This window comes from Dasypus novemcinctus, chromosome 6, assembly GCF_030445035.2.
Source record: "Dasypus novemcinctus isolate mDasNov1 chromosome 6, mDasNov1.1.hap2, whole genome shotgun sequence".
Classification (NCBI taxonomy): domain Eukaryota; kingdom Metazoa; phylum Chordata; class Mammalia; order Cingulata; family Dasypodidae; genus Dasypus; species Dasypus novemcinctus.
The window spans coordinates 92,695,353-92,702,172 of NC_080678.1; the positions used below are offsets into that span (position 1 = coordinate 92,695,353).

The following is a 6,820-nucleotide window of genomic DNA, read 5'->3' on the forward strand; positions in this document are numbered from 1 at the left end:
GGAAAGTCTGATGGTTCCTCAAAATGTTAAATGTTACCATATGACCCAGCAATCCATTCCTAGGTATCTATTCAAGAGAAATGAAAATATATATCCACACGAAAATGTGCACGTGAGTATTCATGGCAGCATTATTCATAATAGCCAAGAGTTGTCATTAAATAAAAGTAAAACAGCCACCTGCACTGGGAGTAGTTGAAAGAGGCTAGACACAAAAGGACAAATATTGTATGGTCTCACTAATTTGACTAAATATGAAGAATAAGCACACAGAGTTAAAACCTAGAGTATAGGTTACTAGGAGATAGGTTAACAGGTGAGAAGAGAGTACTGATGCTTAATGTATGTAGAATTTTTAACTGACTTGACTGTAAATATGTAAATGAATAAAGTAGTGACAAAGTATACTTAATATAACTAACACAGCTCGTTTATAAATGGGATTGTGGCTGAAAGGAGTAGTCTAGGGATGTAAATGTCAATTGAAAGAAAGCTAGAGAATAATCTAAGCTGGGGACTAAAAAATAGTATACCTGGAGGTGAATGAGGATTGTGGTTAATAGTAAAAATACAAGAATGTTCTTCTATCGACTAGAACAAATGTTTACCATCCCTTCAAGGTGGTAAGAATATGGAGATGCATGGGAAAATACAATTAATGTAATTTATAGGTGATATTTAACCGCAACGTTGTAATATTCTTGCATCAATGCCAAAAAAGGACATATGTTAATAATAGAGGAATATAGAAAAAATATACCAAGTATATGCTATAGGCCATAGTTAGTGGTAATAGTCATGATGTTCTCTCATAATCTGTAAGATATGTTCCAGAACAATGTAAGGTGTTGGTGGAGGGATGTTGTATGGGTATTCTGCACATCATGCATTATTGTTTTGTAAGTTCAAGACTTTGCTAGTTATAAATATATGTATATTACTAACTATAGTGCATATCTTACATTTTGTGTATTTTCCCCCAACCCATCCAATTATTAACACCCTATGTTAATATTATATATTTTTATCATTTTTGACAGTTTGAGATTATTTTATGAATTCCAAAAAGAGAAAAATTATGTCTGTAAACCAATCTATTCCTCTGGGTGTGCTACCCTTTGATTGTATTAAATTCAGCTAAAGGTCTGTATTAGTCAGCCAAAGGAATGCTGATGCAAAATACTAGAAATTGGTTGGTTTTTATAAAGGGTATTTATTTGGGGTAGAAGCTTATCAGGCCATAAAGCACAAGTTACTTCCCTCACCAAAGTCTATTTGGAGCAAGATGGCTGCCAAAGTCTGAGAGGGTTCCTACGTTCCTGGGGCTTGCTTTTCTCTGGGTTCAAGGTTCTTTTCTTCCTGGGGCTGGCTTCTCTTTCCTCTGTGAGCATACTTGCCAGGGCTCCAGTTTAAGTCTTCAGCATCAAACTCCAACATCAAAACTCCAACATCAGAAACGCTCAAATCTGTTCTCTGCCATGCTTTTTATTTTTTTTTTTTCTTTTTTCCACAACTGCTTCCCATGCCATGCCTTTTATCTGTGAGTCCCCACCCACCAAGGGATGGGGACTCAACACCCTAATCATAATTCAATCACACCCAGGTACAGATCAGATTACAAGCATAATCCAATATCTTTTTTTGGAATTCATAACTATGTCAAACTGCTACAGGATCCTTTGATTGGCTTACTTGATAAGATCAAATTGAGGCTTTTGAATGGGCTATATCAGTAAGGCATAACTCAAGTTGGGTCTCTGCCCTCTTGTTAGTTCTGATATAAATGGAAACACAGAAAGACTGAGGCAGACACAGGAAGAGAGAGCTCTGCCATTTTTGATCCTGCCAGGTGACAGAAAGGAGAAGGCTCAAACAGCTACGGCCCTGAGGAGAGATGAGCCATTTGCCTGATACCCTACAGCTTAAATTGGAAAGAAAGCACACTAGCCGAGACTGATATAGGAAGCCCCAAGAGAAAAGCCTTATGCCAGCTTGCAGTTGAAATCAGGATGAACACAGAACAGCTGAGCCACAGAGAGAAAGCCCAGGGGGGAAGGACAGCCCAGGCAGAGATTATTCGCTGACTTTGATGAGAAAGCACTTCTTATGGTACCTTGTGCTGGACTTTTCACAACCTTGGACCTGTAAGCTTTTACCCCAAGTACATCCCTTTATAAAAGCCAACACATTTTCTGGTACTTTGCATTGGCAGCCCTTTAGTTAACTAATATATCATTCATGTGAAAATGTTCTCATATCTGTCCTTTTAACAGCAGTCCACCATCCACCACTGGATTCCCTGTGTTATACAGTCCCATGTTTTACACAGTCCTTTCAAAGTGTAAATTTGGTGGCTTTCATTTTCATCACAGAGTTGTGCTGTCATCACCTCAATTTTCATTACTCCAAAAGGAAAAATCCCATACCCCTTTATGCCTCCCTATTATGCCTCCTCCTTCCCTATTATGCCTCCTCCTTAGTATTGAAATAATATCTCCTTGCCATTGCTGCATGATATTACAATATTACTGTTAACTATTGTCCATAAGATTCATTACCTATAATTTTCCCTTATATCACCATACTCTTAGCACTTTGAAAAAGAAGAGCTTTCTTATATTTATGTTTATATTATTAACCACAATCTTCTCCCACCAGCAATATCATTGTTATATATCCAGATTATTCTCTCACTTCCTTTCAATTGACATTTACTTCCAAATACTACTGCTTTCAGCCACAATCACATTTATAAATCAGCAGTGTTCACTATACTCATTATAATGTGTTACTCTCAACTGTAATCATTTCCACACTTTTACAATTAACCATATACATTAAGCATCAGCTCCCATTCTCACCCCACATTCTATTTCCTATTATTAAACTCTAGAGTTCACCTCTGTGAGTTTACCCATTTTATTTCCTCTTGTGTATTTTTAATTTCATTTATTGTGCATTTCATTCCCATAAGGTCTGCTATTTTTCTATGTATGCTTTCAGATTCTTTGTGATCACCCAGTGTCTTCTTAATATCCTTACCTTCTTTAGTCATCTCATTGAATTCATTGAGGTGATTTGTTTAAACATCTGTGATTAGTTGTCTCAACTCCCTTATGTCATCTGGAGGCTTAGTTTTTCCTTTCAGCCATATCTTCCTGTTTCTTAGTATGGATTGTAAATTTTTTGTTGGTGTCTTGGCATCTGGCTTACTAGATGTATTTATTCAGGGCTCAGCTTCTCTCTTTAGTCTAGGGCTTTCTATTTGATTGTCTTTCTGCTACAGACCCTCTTTAATAATTGGTTCAACTTAATTTGGAACTTTATAATGACTCTTAGCCAATATGAATGTTTTCAGTTCTTTTTCACCCATTTCTTCCCATTTCTCCCTTGCTGGTTGTGAAGTAGGAGCTAAGGATACGATTGGTACTGTAAGCCATGGAGACTTAAGCTGCCCACATTGCCCTAGGAACTGATGAAGCTGCACCCTCCTTTCTCTCCTGCCAGAGGTAGGGACAGAGCCACAGCTGTGTGCAGTATTCCAAGCTGTGCAGGCCAAGACCATCTGTAGTTGCCTGGAGAGACTGATGAAGTTCCACTTCCCTTCCTACTCTGCCTGGAGCAGGAATGGAGCCAGAGGTGTGAGCAGTAAATAAAGCCATGCAGGTCAGAACTGACTGCAGTTGCCCAGATAGACTGAAGAAGTGCCAGCCCCCTCCTCCCCTGACAGTGGTTGGGATGGAGCCACAGGTATACACAACAATCTTATCTGTAATGGAGGCTCTCTTTCCAACTCAGACAGATTCAAACTTCAGCTGTTCTTAGGATTGGACTTTACCCAGCCAAATTTACTAATCAGTGGTTGAAGTCAGTGCCCAACCATCTCTTGCTCCCCCATTTTTGGGACATGGAGCTTCCCACTCCAGCCAGAGAATAGCTCCCAAGGCATTTTGCACCACCAGTGGGAGATGGGTACAAGCCTCCATTGTGTGGAGTGCTCTACTCTCAATTCTTTACTGCAAATGGGCATTATCCTTCCATTCTTTAAAGGATGTTGCAGGATGATTTTCTGGTCTCCTGAGCCCCCCAAACAGATAATTTAGATCGCTCTGGTTGATTATTAGCTGCACTGTAAGACAAGCTGACTCTTGAAGCACTCTACTCTGCTGCCATTGTGCCCTAACCAGTTTTAAGAATGAGTTTTAAAAGGCTCATTCTTTTTTTTTCTTTTTTTTTTTAATTTTTTTATTTTTTATTGACTTTGTAATAATATTACATTAAAAATATATATGTGAGGTCCCATTCAACCCCACCCCCCCACCCCCCCTCTCCCCCCCCCCCCCCCCAACAACACTCGTTCCCATCATCATGACACATCCATTGGATTTGGTAAGTACATCTTTGGGCACCTCTGCACCTCATATACATTGGTTCACATCATGGCCCATACTCTCCTCTATTCCATCAAGTGGGCCCTGTGAGGATTTACAATGTCCGGTGATTACCTCTGAAGCAAAAGGCTCATTCTTAATGCCCTGTGTGAAGCTGTAGAGTGTTGATTAGCTGTGGGGTATGAGAAAAAGAGAGGAATCAAAGATATACTCCAAAGTTCCTGAACAACTGCAAAGATGAAATTTTCACTAATTGAGATGGGAAAAACTAAGAGGAAAACAGTTTGGGAGTAGGCAGACCAATAATTCAGTTTGAAAATGTTCTCTTTGGGATGCCTAAAGGAGAGAAAATGTAGTTACTATGGCTGAGAGATTTAAAATGGAGCCAGGAGGACATTCTGGAGGTTACTTTTATGCACAACTCAACCAGATATCACAAACTGCCAAGGTGTGCAAAACCAAAAATAACAATGTTTCTGGGGACATCCGGATGACATGAAAGAATTACAAAATCAAGCTTACTTGAAGGACATTTGGAAAACACAAACATACACCAAATCTTCATTCTTTACAAAAAACTTAAGTAATCTCTTTCTTCTTTAAAACTCCTTGCTTGGAAGCACCAAGATGAGACACAGTTTGGGTTGCTGTCTGAATCTGTGCTCCCCAAATTGCAATTCTAAGACCCCAAATAAAAGTTTTTGTTGCTTACAGCTCAGTTGGTTATATCTCAGTCAACAATATCCAAGTGGAGATGTAAAGTAGGCAGTTAATACCACAAATCTGGAGATCAACAGAGATGCCTGCATTATCAATATACATTTGGGAGTGGTCAGAATATAACAGTATTTAAAATCCATGAGACTTGGGAAGCGGATTTAGTACAACAGATAGGGCATCATCCATCTACCACATGGGAGGTCCAAGGTTTAAACCCAGGGCCTCCTGACCCATATGGAGCTGGCCCATTAGCAGTGTTGATACATACAAGGAGTGCCGTACCATGCAGGGGTGTCCCCCACATAGGGGAGCCCCACGTGCAAGGAGTACACCCCATAAGGAGAGCCACCCAGCACAAAAAAAGTGCAGCCCGCTCAGGAATGGCACCGCTCACACGGAGAGCTGACGCAGCAAGATGAAGCAACAAAACGAGGCACGGATTCCCACAAACTGAGGGGGGGGGCGGGAAAGGGAAAAAAAAATTTTTTTTAATAAAAAAATAAAAATCCATAAGACTGGATGACATCACCAAGGAAGTGAATGTAGGTACAGAAAATAAGATATCTAAGTACTGAGCCCTCAATGTTTAGAGACCTGGTATGTGAGGAGGAACCTGCAGAAGTGCCCAAGTAGGCTGAGGCACTTAAATGAGAAGAGAACAATATGGAATGAAAGCCAAGTTTCAAGAAGGAAATGATCACCCTTGTCACATGCTATTTACAGATCAGGAAAGAGGAAAACTAAAAATGGGCCATAAACAGTGTGCCCGGCGGTCCTGCGTATCTGTCTCTTGCATCAACAGTGTTTGAACAGAACAGACCGGGGACTCTTCCCCACACCTTCTGGGCATCCACCACCTTGCAACTGCTTCTCCAGTTACAACCTCTGGGACCAATTTCTGGCCCATCCCCTGCTGCCAGGACCAACTAACACTGCTTTTTTGTGGTTAGCTCCTCATCTTCCACCAACCGTGATCTCCCAGATGCGTCAGAATTATTCCGCTGACGTGGAGGCCTCTGTAAACCACCTGGTCAACCTGCAGCTGCAGGCCTCCTACACCCACCTCTCTTAGGGCTACTATTTCAACCACGACGATGTGGCCCTGAAGGGCGTGGACCACTTCTTCTGCGAGTTGGCAAAGGAGAAGCACAAGGGCACCAGCATCTCTTGAAGATGCAAAACCGGCTCGGTGGCCGCGCCCTCTTCCAGGATGCGCAGAAACCTTCAAAGATGAGTGGGGTAATACCCTGGATGCCCTGGAAGCTGCCTTGTCCAGAGAAGTCCCTGAACCAGGCCCTTTTGAATCTGCGTGCCCTGGGATCTGCCAACACAGACCCCCCTCTCTGTGCCTTCCTGGAGAACCATTTCCTAGATGAGGAGGTGAAACTGATCAACAAGATGGGCAACCACCTGACAAACCTCCGCAGGCTTGCTGGCCTGCAGGCAGGGCTGGGCGAGGATCTCTTTGAAAGGCTCACTCTCAAGTACAACTAGGAGCCTCTGGAGCCCAGAGGCCATGGGGGAGGGCTCTATTCCCCCAGCCTCCAGGCTCCTGGCTGAACCCCTCCAGCCAGGAGGCATCTTTCTAACTGCCATCTTGTAGCCCTCTAACAAGCCCTGAACCAAGTGTAAACAATAAAGCTTTTTGCCTCAAAATAAATAAATAAATAAATAAATAAATAAATAAAATAAAAATGGGCCATAAGATT

General features: G+C 41.6%; 1 pseudogene; it reads left to right on the plus strand.

The window, feature by feature from the left end:
* Window positions 1–4,752: 4,752 nt before the first annotated feature.
* LOC139439084 (ferritin light chain pseudogene) lies at window positions 4,753–6,605 on the plus strand (annotated as a pseudogene).
* Window positions 6,606–6,820: the final 215 nt, after the last annotated feature.